The sequence below is a fragment of the Peromyscus californicus genome, unplaced genomic scaffold (assembly GCF_007827085.1).
Source record: "Peromyscus californicus insignis strain IS unplaced genomic scaffold, ASM782708v3 Scaffold_13__1_contigs__length_99412109, whole genome shotgun sequence".
In the NCBI taxonomy this organism is placed as follows: Eukaryota; Metazoa; Chordata; class Mammalia; order Rodentia; family Cricetidae; genus Peromyscus; species Peromyscus californicus.
The window spans coordinates 39,156,579-39,174,161 of NW_026294424.1; positions in this window are offsets into that span (position 1 = coordinate 39,156,579).

Below are 17,583 nucleotides of genomic sequence, written 5' to 3' on the forward strand. Positions count from 1 at the left end.
GTGAATCTACAGCTCTGATCAACTCCTGACACAAGCTAGGCCCTGATCAAAACCTGAACACGGGTCTTGGCCTGCCCTGAAAGATGGTTGGTCTTTGGGTTGCAACCCCTGCTGGTGAGGCCTGGGATTACATCTCATGGCCATCAGGGCAATGGCCAGGTCTTTCCGTTGCCTTTCCTTTCCTTACTCTTTTACCAGCCAGTGCTGCGAACACCTCTTCTGACCTGATCTACTGTAACCCAGAAATGGATCGTCTCCTCGGAGGCCAGCCTGAACTCAGAGGAAGTGACACCTGAGTGCTTGCTTGCCATGCGGGGAACTCTCTCCCTGTCTTCTCCTAGGGCTTACATTAAGATTTCTACAAAGAGGAAGTACTCAGCATATCTTTGCTGAGTGTGTGGATGGAACAATAAATATGGAGCAAAGACATAGATGAGAGGGTCGCCAACACCCAATGTATGACAGTTAGAAGCTCAGCAGTTCTTTCTTAAGCTAACACCTAGGTACCAGCGGGCTCACACCCCTTTCTGGAGGTGCTAAAGAGTATCCCCTCCTGTTTTCCACTCTTCAGAGCAGTTCTCAACCTGTGTGTCATGACCCCTTTGGGGTGGTTGAATGACCTTTTCATGGGGGGAGGGGGTGCGAATATCAGATATCCTGCATATCAGATATGTATATTATGATGCATAACAGTAGCAAAATTACAGTTATGAAGCAGCAAGTGAATAATTTTATAGTTGGGGGTCACCATAACATGGGGAACTGTATTAAAGGGTCACAGCATTAGGAAGATTGAGAACCACTAGTTAGAGGCTGACCATTTTCCTCAGCTACAGCCCCTTTATCTTCAAAGCCTGCACCTCTTTCTGGCCACTCTTTCATAGGTGTATTTTCCTTTTAACCACAGCTAAGTAAGATTCTCTGTCAATCTCCTGTGATTGGCTTGGGCACCACTGGAATACCACCTCTGCCTCAAGAATGCCATTCCCATCTCAGGTTTTTAAGATGACAACCTCTGCACAGATTCCAGGAAGAAGACATGAACTCTTTGGGACAAGGAGTGCTATTGTACTTCAGATGTGAGCCTGCGTGTGTTACCCTGTCAAGCTCCTTAGGAAACCAGCCCTCTATCAGTGAATCTATGTTTCGGAGAGTTGAAAGGGGATGTGAAGAGGGAAGTAGTCAGCAAAGCTATGAACCCCAGAAGTCCTCTCCTGTAAAAGTTACAGCTGTCAGACATTCGGATTCACTGGCTGGGTCTGGCTGCCATCTCCTTAGGTCTTTGAATGTGAAATTAGGACTTGAGTATGAAAATTCTCCCATAGGTATATATGTTAAATCTTCAGTCTCAAGCTGAAGAGAGTGTATAGAAGTTTCAGGACACGGATCTTACCTGAAAAAATGTAGGTCAGGGCAAAGTGGCTCCTTAGGAGTATCTTGTTCTCTCTCTCTCTCTGTCTCTCTCTCTGTCTCTCTCTCTGTCTGTCTGTCTGTCTGTCTCTCTCTGTCTTTCTGTCTCTCTCCTTTCTTTTACTACAGGGGGGAGCAGCCGCCACTATAATAACTTGTCATGATATTCTATCCAAACTCACGGGGGTCAAATAACCATGTATTGAAACCCATGAAATTGTGAACCCCAAATAAATCATTTCTTCCTTAAGTTATTTTCCCCAAATATCTGATGAAAAAAGTAACCAACACAGTCCTCTTGTCTCATTCAAAAACTGGTGATCACACTTGTACAAGCTCGGGGCCTGGCCCTGAAGGAACCAGGGCAGAGACTTTTCCTTGTGGTCTGGCCTCCCAGGGACACCAAAGTGGCAGAGTCACTTTCTCACTTGTTCCCAGTCACCAGCAAGTGCTAACATGCAGGCAGTCACATGGGTGAGTTCCTTTAAGGAACAAGCTGCTGACAGGTTCCCTCTATGGGTGATGTCGGTCTGCTCATTCTGTCCAAATGTTGTGGAAAGACTCAGCAAGGCCTCTTGCTAGAGTCGGACTTTTTTTTTTTTTTTGGTCCAATATTTGGCATTTGAATGATACAAATATATGTTACTAACTAATTTTTAATAAAAACATAATACATGAGCAGAAGATTGAAAAATACCAATGTGTACAATATAAATGACAGCCGGATGGTGGTGGCACACACCTTTAATCCCAGCACTCTGGAGGCAGAGGCAGGTGGACTGCTGAGTTGGAGGCCAGCCTGGTCTACAGAGTGAGTTCCAGGAGAGCCAGGACTACACAGAGAAACCCTGTGTCGAAGAAAAGAAAAAGATAAGCCACCTTCCCCAGTTTATCTCTTTGGCAACAGTGGCTGTTACTAGTCTTTTATGTTCCCTGCTAGGAATATACAAATGTATTTATGAAAACATGTTCACTGATTTTGAGACAAATGAGACCATTCTGTTGTATACAGTGTGTTTTCACTTTTTTTTCTGTTGGACCTGGTTTCATGCCAACATTACTTTTAACAACTGCAAGGCCTGACTGGATATAGGAGACTAAGTTACTGCTTCAATAGTAAATGTTATGAAGTTGTTTTCAGAATTTGCTGTCACAAACAATGCACCATAACCAGCTGTGTATAGATGTTCCTCTTCTGGCTGAGTTTATTTCAAGGCAGAGATCTAGAAAGAGATTTTTTGGGATTTACTCATTGAAAAGTTTGACAGGGATGCATCCTAGAACTGAAAGAAGTGGATGTATGCCTCCCTCTATAACCCAGAAGCTAGTTCCAACTGATAATCACTTGCAAATGAAATAATTTTCTCCAAGGAGGGGGTCTCACTTGGGAAACAAACCACTCTTAAGGGCAGGCCTCATGTTTGCAGTAGATGGCCAACAGAAAACAAACTCAAGGGCATCTTTGGAGGTTCCTTGTCTCAGAATGTTAAATCAGTACTTTATTATTTTTCCTACCTTACAGGTCCTTTGTGTTTACATTATGACTTCTGGTTTGGGGTTTTTATGGGATTTCTGTGCGTGCAAATCTGGGTGTCTCTACATGTATTTCTTGTGCTTTTTCTTTGGCTCTTTTTCTTATTTGATTGTTAAGTCTATATCCAAGCGCCCTATTCTGAGCCCGTTGTTAAAGATTGGAGTCTAGAACTGGACTCTGGTTTGGGAGGTGCCATCTCCACAGGCTCAAGCTTTATGAGTCTGGAGGAAAGAGCGCCAATCTAAAACTCAAAGCTCCCACACTCTGGTTCTGGCTCTCTAATCCTCTAAAAGACTTTGGACAAGTTACTTCCCTTCCTGAGAATCAAGTAAGTGTCTCATCAGCTCGAAAGCCCTTTGAACTATAGACATGTTGATCCTGTGATTCTAGATCTGCAATTTCCATCTGATGGGTCATGCCCAACCTTACAATATAAAAGTCTGCATCAGAGAGCACTGCTTAAGTCTCACCAGTGAGCTGAACTCCAAATTTTAGAAGGCCTGTGAGGTACAATAGATAAAGTGGGGGTATCAATCTTTTAAGGAGAAGGTAACAATCCTAAAGCAATTAGCCAGCTACAAATGATTGCATGCAATCAATGTCCTACTTTATGAAATGGACTGTGAGGCCATCTGGCACCAGACACTGAGTCCTATGGGTAGTTCATAAAAAAGATGCTGCTTGGGACTAATGGGATGTCAGTGGGTAACTATGCTTGCCATGTAAACCTGGCACCTGAGTTCAATTCCAGGAACTTACCTAAAGGTGGAAAGAGGGAACCAGCTCCACAAAGTTAGCCTCTGACCTCCACATGCACACTGTGGCACCACCTCATCCTGTTTATGCACATTGTGGCACATGCAGCCACACAGAACTATCACATACACACAACAATACAATAATTAATACACAAATTTTTAAAGATGCTGTTTGCCTAAGTTGTTAAACACAAGTAGAAATGTATCTAGCAGTGGTTGAGGACTGGAATCAGGGCACATACTGAGCAGCAATACAAAGGGGCTCAGGGGTGAGAGTTCCAATTAGCGTATTAGAAGAGGTTGGAGAGTGAGCAAGCCTCTCACCCGGTGTGATTGCCCTTGTCACGTGCACACACAATTGCTGCAGAACAATAAAATTGTCATCCCTTCTACCAGCATTTCCTGTCTCAGGAGACACCAGCTCCACTCTCTCAGTTTCATCAAATCTTCAGCCCAGCCCATCAAATTCTACTGTCCCCAAACTTCAAAATATATCCTCAACTCCAGTCCTTTACCTACCCCTTGGTCCATCCCTCATCTCTCAACTAGATCACTAGCTAGTGGATTGCTAGAAATAGCCCCTAAATGGTCTTTCCCCCAACCGCCCCCCACCCCTGTGACTCCCTGTTTTCAGTGCACAGAGTGAGCCTGTGACAACAGGTCATTTCTCCAGTGGCGGCCACTCCTCACACCAGAGTGAGTAACAGTGATTACAGCCATCAAGGTCGTCCAGGTCATGCCCTGCCCTGACGGTGACATCTCACCCTACCACCCTTTCTCCTCTCTCACCTGCTGCCCTTCTAGTTGTTCCAGCCTCAGAATCATCGCACCGAACTGTAAACTGAGCCCTGAAACCTTATTTGGAAATGCAGTTTGAGGGGCCTGTAAGGGGGCGACTGAACAAGCAAAGGCACTTGCTGTACAGGCCTGACAACCTGAGTTCGATCCCCAGGCCCCACAAAAGGTGGAAGAAGACAACCGACTCCTTATGAACAAACTGTGGCATTCGTTTACACACACACACACACACACACACACACACACACACACACACAACTTTAGGATGCAACTCACTCTCACCTACCCTGCTCTTTCAAATTCCCCATAGCGTGCTCTGCTTTTCTTGTTGCCCACGATTTCTTATACAGTTGTGTGATGGGAGCCATAAGCCTAAGTGACCCTTGACACACATGCCTCCATATTTGGGCTTCTGTCTTCTTTTCCTAGATCTAGGCCTTGCTTAAGTCTCCACAGCACCAGAACCTCTTCCCACAGATACCAGAACCTCTTCTCAGAAATCAGGTGGCTGCACTGCAGTTAGGCAGTTAGGCAAGAGTAGATAGACAATCTCCAGAGCACCATTCCCTGCTGGCTGAACAACCCATGATTAAAGTCCCCTCCCTGCTTGCACCCCCCTTTGCCCCCACCTATATGTGCCTTAAGAGGAAAATAAATTTTGGAGCTTGATCAGACGTCCTGTCTTGCTCTCATTCTTTGTGTCTCTTGTCCCTCTGGTTCGCCGGCCCTTCCTTCAGGTCCCCATTGAAGACCCCGCTGGCGAGGGCAGTTGTGCCCTTGTCATTCATCACCTAACATCTCCAATCCCATAAATTATCAGTGCCACAAACGCACCAATGTGTGCTTCATGGTCTAGCCACACTTTAGAGCTCTGCCTAGCTCAGTATATTTGTTGACTGAAGGAATAAATCAATGTGAGGGGAGAGAGGTATCTGATGAGAGGCGGTGACGTTGACCTGGGCTGGGCGGCCACCACTGAAAAGGGTATTTTCTCTCTCTCATCCTGTTGCAATGCCCTGGGCCCGGGAAACAGGTACCTCCAATCCCCACTCTCAGCTGTCAACTGATCTGTTAGGGATTAGGAGAAGAGGACCAGCAGAGTGGCTTCTCCTAGGGCTTTGCTTCCCGGCTGTCACTTTACCTGTGGTGTAAGACTACCGCCCGCCCTGGATCTCAGGTTCCTCACTTGCAACTTGGGAGAAAGCACAGACCTCCAAGGAAATGTAAAATGAGATTGCACCTCAGCAGGGTCTAACAGGGGTACCTGCCAGTTTTCAAAAGGACAGACCTTACCTAATGAATATAGTATAACAGAGGCCCCCAGGGGTGCCCCTGGAGTGTGTCACAGTCACATAAGCAACCTGGCTCTAAGGAAGCTCACAGTGTAATGGGAAAGGGAGTGGAAGTCTTACACTCCCCCCAGGCCACATCAGGCCTATTTCCTATTCTCTCCCTCACCTCCTGCTTTTAGTCTTTCTAACTTCTTTTTTTTCCTCTAGTTTTTCAAAACATGGTTTCTCTGTGTAACCTTGGCTGTCCTGGAACTCGCTTTGTAGTCTGTAACTTCTTAAGAGGCAAAGTAACAAATTTTGGGGCCAACCCCCTTAAAAACGATGAAAACCGTCTCCCTCCCAGACTTCTCTTAGGAATTTAGGCAGTGGCCTCTCCAGGGCAGTGGGGTCTCAAAAGGAATGAGCTAAGGGAAATCTTGTCAGAGCTGGGGTGCAAGTTCCCAGAGTCAGGGCTGGAGGAAGAATGGACCCGCCCGGTCCCCGCCCAGTTCGCTGCTGCAGAGGCACTTGCCGGGTACCTGCTGAGGTGCCGGCGGTGCTGATTGGCCTGGCGCACATGGGGCCACATCAGGCGGTGGGCCGGCCCAGCGGAGGCAGGGCCGGGGCGGGCTAGCCTGCGGGCGCCATCGCTCACCCGGGACGTGCAGCAGGCTCCCTTCTCCTAGTGTGATTAGGCAAGCCTGTAAATAACCCAGACCCGGCAGCTGCCAAGTGGGTGACTAAGAAGCCTGCGGGAAGCGGGTGGAGAAAGTGAACTTAGAAGAGTGACAAAGGTTTCCTGTCCAAGAGGTGCATGGCAACCTTCAAAGGGAGTTCCCCAACTCCGCTCTGCAAGACTATGCCATGCACTTAGACCCGCCAGGCACTGTGTATACAGGAGGCTCATAAAAGTTGCAGCAGCTGGATTTCACACCCCGACGAAATGAGAGAGCTATTTTTAATTCCCAATTTATAGACAAGGAAAAGGCAGTTTAGAGGTTACAAGTATCCACTCAGTAAGTAGCAACATCAACCTCCCCTCCCGCCATCGTTTACCTGGACAAGAACAGAATCACCACTACCCTCGACTTTTTTTTTTTAAGTAATATAAACTCAGCCTGTTGCACATCTGTAATCCCTTGGAATCCTGAGACGGAGCCATGGTTTGGAGAGTTAGAGGTTAGCCTGGGCTCTCCAGTTAAACCCTGTCTTTAAAATGAACAAATAAATAAAGCAATTAATGCGGCGTCTTTCTCCCAGATTGCCTCAGGTAGTTTTCAACCAATTTCCTGCATTGTAGGTGGTGTCAGAACTCTCTCTGACTTCACTTCCTTTCTGGGAAATCCTTTATCCCCTGCCTGCGGTCCTTCCAGTGCTGAAGCAAGTCAGACATACAGAGGTCCTCCCAGCCCATCACTGCTCCAGTTCTCCCGTCAGCCCAGCTTGGCCTCGCTGTCATGATTCAGAACCCACTCAATGGGACCTTGCCTTGTTCTCCTCCTCCTTATACCGTGGTCACAAGCCTATTGGTCACAAGACTCCTTTGCTGTCTTAAAAAATTATTTAGAACTCACCAAAGCTTTTGTTTCCATGAGCTCTGGCTACTGACATTTACTGGAATTAAAACTAAGGTAGAAAGTCATCATCTAAGATGAGTAATAGGCTTGTTGGTAAAGTGCAGGACTTAAGTTTGAGGCCCAGGACTCACATTAAACAAAGCTGCTTGTGGTGGTGCTCAATTTGTATGTAACTCTGGCACTGGGACGGCAGACACAGGTGTGTTCTTTTTTTTTTTTTTTTTTTTTTAATTTTTTTTATTTTAATTTATTTTGCAATACAATTCAGTTCTACATATCAGCCACAGATGTGTTCTTAAGGCTCCAAAGCCAGCCAATCTAGACAGTTTAATGTGATCTTGGTAAAACTGAGAGTGTCTGACATACATGTGCATGTACACCTATACACATATCAACACACAAATAAATGAATATAATGAAATAATAAACACATAAAATGTTTATAGAAACTGTTTTGTGTGAGATCATTGTATCTTCCAAGACCAAACATAACTATAAGAGTGACATTGCTTTATGTTTTTTCCAATTCTCCTCTATGGCTGGTCCAGAGAACACTAGCTACATCTCATCCATCAAATCCCATCAAAGCTATTGGAAAGCTCCACTGTTTCATCCAGGAGAGAGATGGATGAGGCACATAATATTTGTATTTAATAAGACAATAGCTATGACCTCAAAAGCCCTTAAAGGGGTCTCAGAAGGTCTCAGAGAAAAAACGGTGGCCTTCTAGAAAATTTAGGGATTTTTTTTTTTTTTTGGTCTTTAGTCTTTTCATTTCTAATTCATTTTCTGCCAGACATTTCTACTCTCTGCTGATGGTTGATGGTAAAAGTTGTTCACGTTCTAGATGCCAAAGAGTAGAGCATAGGCTATAACCTAAAGCAGGGATTCTCAACCATCCTAGTGCTGTGACCCTTTAATACAGTTCCTCATGGTGTGGTGACCCCCAACCACAAAATTATTTTGTTGCTAGTTAATAACTGTAATTTTGCTACTGTTTATGCATAGTGTTGCAAATATCCGATATGCAGGATATCTGATATGAGACCCCCAAAGAGAACTGCTGCCCTAAAACAAACAAAACAAAAAAACAAAATGAAAAAAAAAGTACTTTTTTCCTTATGCCAGTTTGCTTCCTGTCCTACCTAGTTTGTTTCTCACTAAGTGTGATAAAACACCGACCAAAGCCCATTTGAGGGTAAGAAAGGATTTATTTCGTCTTACAACTCCTAAGTCATAATCCTTCATGGGGGAGGTTGGAACAGGAACTTAAGACAGAAACCTGGAGGTAGGAACTGAAGCAGAGATTGTGGAGGAACATTGCTTTCTGGCTTGCTTCCTCTGGCTAATCAGCTGATTATCTTACATAGTTCAGGCCCTTCTGTCTAGGGATTGCACTGCCCAAAATGGGCTGGTCCCTTCTTCATCAATTAGCAATTAAGAAAGTCTCCCACACACATGTCCACAGGCTATCTGATGAAGGAGATTCCTAAGTTGAGGTTTTCTCTTCCCAGTTAACCCTAGTTTGTGTCAAGTTGACCAAAACTAACCAACACATTTCCCTACAACAATATAATCAGAAAATTGTTACTATCCATAAACTGATATATCCAAATCCCATAATTATTACCATCTGCAAGGAACCACATACCAGAGCAGGAGTGTACTGAACCTATGGTAACAAAGTAATACCCTACCCCTAAGAGGCTCACACTTTTTATCTTTTGGCACCCATGAATATTCTCACTTAAATGACAAAGGGACCGTGTAGATAGAATTAAGCTTAAATGTTTTGACATAGGGAAGAGCATCTTGCATTATAAGGTGAGCCCAACCTAATCACATTTATCCAGGAGAGGACAGGGACTATTTCCTAGCTGTGATCAGATGGCAGAGGGAGGGGATGGTGCTGGCTGTGAGGATGCAGAAAGGACCAGAGCTTTCAAAGGGTAGAGAAGGCTAGATCAGAGAGTCTCCTGGAGCCTCCTAAAAGGAATGCCATCTTAGAGATGGTTTGATATAAGCCTATTGAGACCTGTGTGGCCTCTGACCCAAGAGATAATGCATTTGAATTGTTTTTAGCCACCAGGTTTGTGGAGATTGGTTTCAGAGGCAGTACAAGCTCAGCACATTGCCTTAAACCACCTGAGTTGGCCTCTGTCCACCAGGGGGTGCCGGTGGGGCCCGGGGGTTGTATCCACAAAGAGTTGGTGCTCATTTTCCACCCAGATGCCTTTTGGGAGTACCCAAACCCCAGAATTTATTTGTATCCTGAAACTACTGTGTCCAACCTGTATGAGTTTCCCCCTCCCAAGAATGGACCTGCTGTTAATGCTCATTTCCTTAATCTTACAGGTGGCCAGGAGTATGGAGTGATTGGGTTTAGATAGGACCTGGGTGTGAGCAGGAGGGTCTTCAGTGTTGGAACCCATGGGTGAGAAGCAGAGAGACAGGCTGAGAGCTACTCGACAGACCTGAGCCGAGACAGAGAAGGCTGCGGAGGAAGCAAATCTCTGTTACTGGGAGAGTTGGAGTTCACTTTGGAAGGCTCTTAGTCTCACTAATAAAAGAATTTTGAAATGGACTCAGAAGGAAGTTTGAGGACAATTTTATTAGAGTTGAGATGATGATGATGTTGATGATGATGATGATAAAAAACAGAGCACATAGCTGTGAATCTCAGCAGCTGTCTGGAGGAGGGAGATGTGTAGACAGAGAGAAAGAAAGCCGTGCCTTTGGATCTAGGGTCCCTTAGAGGAGTCAGGTCCAGCAGTGGAGACTGGCAAGCATCCCCATTGTGGACTAGCAGCTTGTGGCAGAATGCAAGATGGCTTCGGAGAACATGTGAGAAATCCTAAAGTGTCCAGGAAAGCATGCATATGCTTTGGACCAGTATTTGAGGGAAAAGAATAGAAAGAAGAAAGGGAAAAAGTTATGCTTTCAGACTAAGAACTCAGAAAAACTCACAGGCTTAGCATCGCTGCCCAGAGAAAAGGGCTATAATTGACTGAACTGAAGGAGGAGCTTCAGAAAACTGTGAGTATATTATTTCTTTAGGGGATAATTATTTCCCACACCTCCTCAACATAGCTTTAGGTGAATCAGGTTTTCTGAGAGGTGGTCTCCTGACCAGGTGATTGACAGGGACAGCTAAATTAACTCTTTTTTTTTTTTTTTTTTTTTTTTTTTTTGGTTTTTTGAGACAGGGTTTCTCTGTGTAGCTTTGAGCCTTTCCTGGATCTCACTCTGTAGACCAGGGTGGCCTTGAACTCACAGAGATCCACCTGGCTCTGCCTCCCGAGTGCTGGGATTAAAGGCGTGCACCACCACTGCCCGGTCTAAATTAACTTTTAAGAAAAGAGACACCAGGCAGTGGTGGTGCACACCTTTAATTCCAGCACTCTGGAGGCAGAGGCAGGCAGATCTCCATGGGTTTGAGGCCAACCTTGCCTACAGAGCAAGTTCCAGGACATCCATGGCTACACAGAGAAACTTTGTCTGGAAAACAAAACAAAACAAAAAAACCAAGACAAACAAAAAGCAGAAGAAAATAAAAAAGAAAGAAAATAGACAATAAAATGCAATGTTCTAATATATGAAGCAAATCAGAATGTTATGTCTCTACCCAAGGCATCCCATTCTTTTGTTCAGTTCCTTGAAGAGGGGCAGGTACAATGTGGCAATAACTTCATATACATGTATAACAAACTTACTTGCAAATACATTCTTGAAAATGGTCCAAATTTTATAGGTTAGATTTGTGTTCTCTGGCCCTATGTCATAGACATCTTCCTTTATGAAAGCTGGAGGGAGAACTATAGTTCATTGCTTGGGCATTTGTCTAGCATGTGCAAAGCTCTAGGTACAATCCTCAGTACAGGAAAGAAAAGGAAGGAAGGGAGGGAGGAGGGAAGGAGGGAGGGAGGGAAGGGGAGGGAGAGAGGGAGGGAGGGGAGAAGGAGGAAGGAGGAAGAGCAAGCTATGGGTTTTATAGAAGGAGTTAACTCAAGTGTTGGAATCTGACAAACCACCACAAGCTCGGGGCACATGGGAAATTCTAAAGCTGGTTCTGACTCACCTCCTTACTCTGATGCAGTTAATCACACGGAAGCAGAAGTTTCAAGACATCAAAAGAGTGAGACTCATCGGAGACCTTCCTCCCTCTAAGACAGCTAAGCCCCATTGAGATGCTGCCCAAATGACTTCTAGCCTTCTGCACCAAGCAGATGTTTACAATGTAGGCTTAGAGGCCTGAGGAAATGGCTCAGTCAGCCAAGTGCTACCCATGTTAGTCTGAGAACCTGAGTCCTGATGCCTGGCACCTACACAATAGCTGGATGTGGACATAGGAGGATTTCTAGACTAGGCCCAATGTGTTAGCTAGTGGCAGGTTCAATGAGAGTCTCAGAAAATAAGGTGGAAAGCAGTGGAAGGTAACCAGTGTCAACCTTTGCCTTCCACCTGTGCACATATGCATGTAAATAGAAATACACACACAATGTATATTTAGTTAGGTTTGGTGAGATAAACAGATGAGATGATTACTGAGAAATGGCTCGTTATTCACAGGTCCCAAAAGGAGCAGACATTTCACACCAGGTGTGAAGCCACATGGGAAAACAGTGTGTGTTGGAGGGGAGGGGGAGCTGTCAATGTACAGATTGATTTTTGTGTACTTGACTCAAAGTAGAACCATCTGGGAAGAGGGAACCTCAACTGAGGCATCCCTTATATCATGTTGGCCTGTAAGCATGTCTGTAGGGTGTTTTCATGATTAATGATCAATGTGGGAGGGCCCAGTCCACTGTGAGGGATGCCACCCCTGGGTAAGTGTCCTGGTTGTATAATAAGGTTGAGCAAATCATGAAGAGCAACAGTATTCCTCTGTGGTCTGTTTAAGCTCCTGCCTTGAGTTCCTGCCTTGGCTTTGCTTAGTGATGGACTATAGCCTGCAAGTGAAATGAATCCTTTCCTCCCCAAAGCTGGTTTTCACCAGGCTTATCACAGCAACAGAAAGCAAAGGAGTCAATGAAAGGTCACGTGGTTGGGATTCAAGGGGGACACTGAGGTAGGCTGTCTTCTTGAGTGACACAGTTATTAGAAGAGTTAAGGCCATGGAAAAACAGTGTGGCCAGAGCTCTGAGGAGGGACAGCAGGCCCACAAAGTGTATATGTTGGAGGGGGTAATCCCTTCTTATAGGTCTCAAAAGAAGAGGAGGGTTTTATGCCTTATAGTTGATGATTTGATTTGTAGTCAGATTCTCTCTGACTCCTGGTGGTAAAGAAGAAAGAGGAGAGGTTTTAAAGGAATCTTATTAATGTGTGACTTAGAGGATATGAGGGGAATGGGGATGAGGGACACACTTAATTGAGTCATATCAGTTGTACTCAGCACCCCTCTAATACAGTGGTTCTCAACCTGTGGGGCGTGAGTGAGTCCTGTGGGGTCGAACGACCCTTTCACGGGGATTGCATATCAGATATCCTGCATATCAGATATTTACATTATGATTCACAACAGTAGTAAAATTAGTTATGAAGTAGCAACAAAATAATTTTATGGTTGGGGTCACCACAACATGAGGACCTGTATTAAAGGGTCACAGCATTAGGAAGGTTGAGAACCACTGCTCTGGTGTCTTGGAAGTTCATACCCCAAGCCTATAAACTTCCCCTGGGAAACTGATAATCACAGGTCTGTTATTCTGGAATCTGGGCACCTGAGGAGTCTGTCAGATGGCTACAGATTCAAAGACAGGCTCTGAGTAAAAGGCTTGCCATTTCCTGTAACCTAACAGTTAGAAGATGGATAGGGCAGAGGAAAATGTGGCAAATGTCTTTACTGTGGCTTCATGGGAAGTGATAGTATAAAAAAACCAAAACAAATAGCAACAACAAAAATAGTTCTCACTTTAAAGGCAATAAGAGCTAATTTATTCCGGAGCCGTTCGAAGTGACTGTGATCTGGGAACACACATTGAGGTTACTCCAGACTCCATGTTCCAATGTGGAAGAAGTTTCATAGTTTTACAGAACAAAGATAGTCATAAATCAGGGCAAGTTTAAAATACATTGAGGCAGTTACAGTAAGATGGGGGAAGCTTTTCTTTAGGCAATGGAGTGGCTGGGACAGGAGAATATGTAATGGAGCTCAAGAGGAGCCTATGAAAGCTCTTGAAAGCTCTAGAAAGCAGGTGCCTTAGAGAATAATAGTTTCTTCATGTCCTTAAGGGTTTGGTTCCAGGACCCTCAACAAACACCAAAATCCTCTCAGATGCTCATGTCTCATATAGAACAGAACAGCTTTGTATGTGACCTACAGACATCTTGTATACTTTACATTTGTCCTACATTACTTATAATGGTCAACATTATGCAAATTTATGTAAATAGTTGTTATACTGTATTGTTTAAAGAATAATGGCAAGAAAAGTCTATACATATTTTCTATACAGGACATTTTATTCATTTATTTATTTATTTAACATTCCAGCCATAGTTTCCCTTTCCTTCTCTCCTCCCAGTTCCTTCCCCCACTCCACTTCTCTTCCCACCCCCTAATCCATCCTCCTCCATTTCTGTTCAGGAAAGGGCAGGTCTCCCATGGATATCAACAAAACATGGCATATCAAGTTGTAGTAAGACTGAGCACCTCCCATGTATTAAGGCTGGCAAGGTGACTCAGTATGAGAAATAGGGTCCCAAAAATGAGTAAAAGAGTCAGAGACAGCCCCTGCTCCCACAGTTAGGAGTCCCACAAGTAGATCAAGTTACACAACTGTCACATATATGCAAAGGGCCTAGGTCAGCCCCATGCCATCTCCCTGGTTGTGGGTTCAGTCTTTGTGAGCCCGTGAGCCCAGGTTAGTTGATTCTGTGGGTTTTCTCACGGTGTCCTTGACCCCTCTGGCTCCCACAGTGCTTTCTCCCCTACTTCTGCAGATTCCTTGGGTGTCACCTAATGTTTGGCTGTGGGTTTGTGCAGGACATTTTTGATTGGTTTGGTTTCAGCTTTCCAGTGGAGGGAGGGGCTCAAACCCAGGCCCCCTGAAAGCCACACAAGAGCTCCACCACTTGGACACAGCCTTGAATGTGAAAGGAGCACTTGCAGTGAGTGATTTGCTCTCTCTAGGTATTTAGGGCTTGGAGGAGGATAGTTCAGTTGGTGATGTACTTGCTTAGCAGCCAGGAAGCCCTGGGTTTGATCCCATGTAGCCCAAAACCTAGTCACAGTGGCATACACCTATAAATCCAGCACATGGGAGGTGGAGGCAGAAGGGTTGGAAATTCAAGGTCATTTGACATAGTAAGTTCAAAGCTAGCCTAAGCTATATGATACCATGTCTCTCTCTCTCTCTCTCTCTCTCTCTCTCTCTCTCTCTCTCTCTCTCTCTCTCTCTCACACACACACACACACACACACACACACACACACACACACGCACACGCACACGCACACGCACACGCACACGCACATGCACACGCCCACACACACAGAGACTTGTCTGGGGGTGGCAGTCTTTCCTGGTTCAGCAAAGGCTACAAGAAACCAAATCATCAGAAAATAGGAAAAACAAAGGTTAGCTAGCATCACATGAGAGTGTGCTTTTGGTTCTAGATAGACCCAGGGCAACAACAGGTCTTCAATACACAGCCAAGAGCTCTGGCCTCAACCAGTGCTGCCCTGCAGGTGTGAGAGGTCCTGAGCGCTGCTACGTCCTCGTTGTACCATAATCCCCACTTTTCTACTTTGTGTACAATACAGGGCAACAGGGTGAAGTCTTCCTGTTCTCTAGCAGAAACACAGTACTCAGCCAGCAGCCACCAAAACAGGGGGCTGTGGCCAATGGGCTATGCAGAACCAAGGGGCTCTGAAGAACCAGGGGTGTGTGCAGAACCAAGGGGCTATGAAGACCCAGGGTGTGTGCAGAACCAAGGGGCTGTGAAGAACCAGGGTGTGTGCAGAACCAAGGGGCTGTGAAGACCCAGGGGTGTGTGGAACCAAAGGACTACGAAGACCCAGGGTGTGTGCAGAACCAGAGGGGCTGTGAAGAACCAAGGGGTGTGCAGAACCAAGGGGCTGTGAAGACCCAGGGGTGTGTGCAGAACCAAAGGGCTGTGAAGACCCAGGGGTGTGTGCAGAACCAAAGGACTATGAAGACCCAGGGGTGTGTGCAGAACCAAAGGGCTGTGAAGACCCAGGGGTGTGTGCAGAACCAAGGGGCTGTGAAGACCCAGGGTTGTGTGCAGAACCAAAGGGCTGTGAAGACCCAGGGTTGTGTGCAGAACCAAGGGGCTGTGAAGACCCAGGGGTGTGTGCAGAACCAAAGGACTGTGAAGACCCAGGGGTGTGTGGAGAACCAAGGAGTTGTGAAAACCCAGAGGTGTGTGCAGAACCAAGGGGCTATGAGGACCCAGGGTGTGTGCAGAACTAAGGAGCTATGAAGACCCAGGGTGTGTGCAGAACCAAGGGGCTATGAAGACCCAGGGTGTGTGCAGAACCAAGGGGCTATGAAGACCCAGGGTGTGTGCAGAACCAAGGGGCTATGAAGACCCAGGGTGTGTGCAGAACTAAGGGGCTATGAAGACCCAGGGTGTGTGCAGAACTAAGGGGCTATGAAGACCCAGGGTGTGTGCAGAACCAAGGAGCTGTGCTGAACCAGGGGATTGTGCCAAATCAGGGGTGTATGTGTGCAGAACCGAGGAGCTGTACAGAGCCAGAGGACTGTGCAGAATGGGGGAGACTATGCATAACTGAGGGGGCTGTGCAGAGCCAGGGAGCTGTGCTGAATCAACAGGCTGTCCAGAGTCAGGGGGCTGTGCAGAGCCAGGGAGCTGTGCAGAATTGGGGAGGGGGCTGTGCAGAATAGGGGAGACTATGCATAACTGAGGGGGCTGTGCAGAGCCTGGGAGCTGTGTAGAACTGGGGAGGGGGCTGTGCAGAGCCTGGGAGCTGTGCAGAATTGAGGAGGGGGCTGTGCAGAGTCAGGGGGCTGTGCAGAGCCTGGGAGCTGTGCAGAGCCTGGGAGCTGTGCAGAATTGGGGAGGGGGCTGTGCAGAGCCAGTGGCCTGCTCATAAGAACTTCTGCAGGCTGCATTTCTTTCCTTCTTCCTAACTGCTTTGACCTGTATCTACCTGTTTGTTTCCAGGAAAAGATCACACAGGGCTTGGGGCCTAGTTCCAAATTTTGTTTCCCATTTACATCTAAGCTGAGGAGCTGTGTCCACAGCTGTCTGTGGAGCTTGCTCTAAACACTGAGCCACCCACCCCTAACTCTGCTAAACAGTCTGGCTGTTCACAGTGGACAAGAGCTCTGACCCTGCTGGGCAAGGAGAAGCCAGTAGAACCTTCTTACATGTGCTTCTTCCTGACAGGAAGGGTTTGTGTAGGTTTCTCTGAAGTCTGACATTAGCCCCATAAGGGCCATGGTGCTATTTCAAAGGGTTGACTTGTGAGCTTCCTCCCCTGGAGGGACTGGGCACAAGTCAGAGTCCAGCCAGTACTTTGCATCTGGAATAGGTGGCGTGAAAGCAACTGAGCATCACTTGGCAAACTGACATCTTTCAAAAGCATGTGCTGCATCACATCATTGCACAATCAACATTGTGTATTTCAAGATGCCAATAATATTTAATAATCACTGTAGCATGATCAAGAATAATGTTTCTAAAAATTAATAGTCTTAATTTTTATTAAGCATCAATTCTACCTATATAGTAGTGGCATCCTAAGCTGATTTCCCATTGAGCATCTGTGGGAAAGGCCTCTGCCCTCTGACCCCAGGGCCTTGGAGACCCACCAGCATTGTAGAGAGGCAGAAGGGTTACAGACTCCACAGCTGGCTAGTTCAGCAGAAGAGGACTGGCAAATCTGCCTTATTATAATAGTTTTATTTATCATCTTGACACAATCTAGAATTCTCTGAGAAGGGTGTCTCAGTGAGGAATTGGTTGGCTTGTGGGCATGGCTGTGAAGGATTTTCTTCGTTGGGCTAATTGAATTGGGGTGATATGGGAATATTGAGGTGTCTTTGAGAGAGATGGAACATTTCTCAGCTCTATATGTGCTTGACTGGGGGAGCTAGGCTCCTTGGAACTTGATGGATACCAAAGCTGCTGCAAGCCAGAGGCTTTTCAGTTCTTGTCTTATGAATTCAAGAAATAGAAGTCATGGATCCCAAAGGGTGAGTTTGGAAATATTTTATTTTATAGGAAGCTTAAGAGAGAGAAAGAAG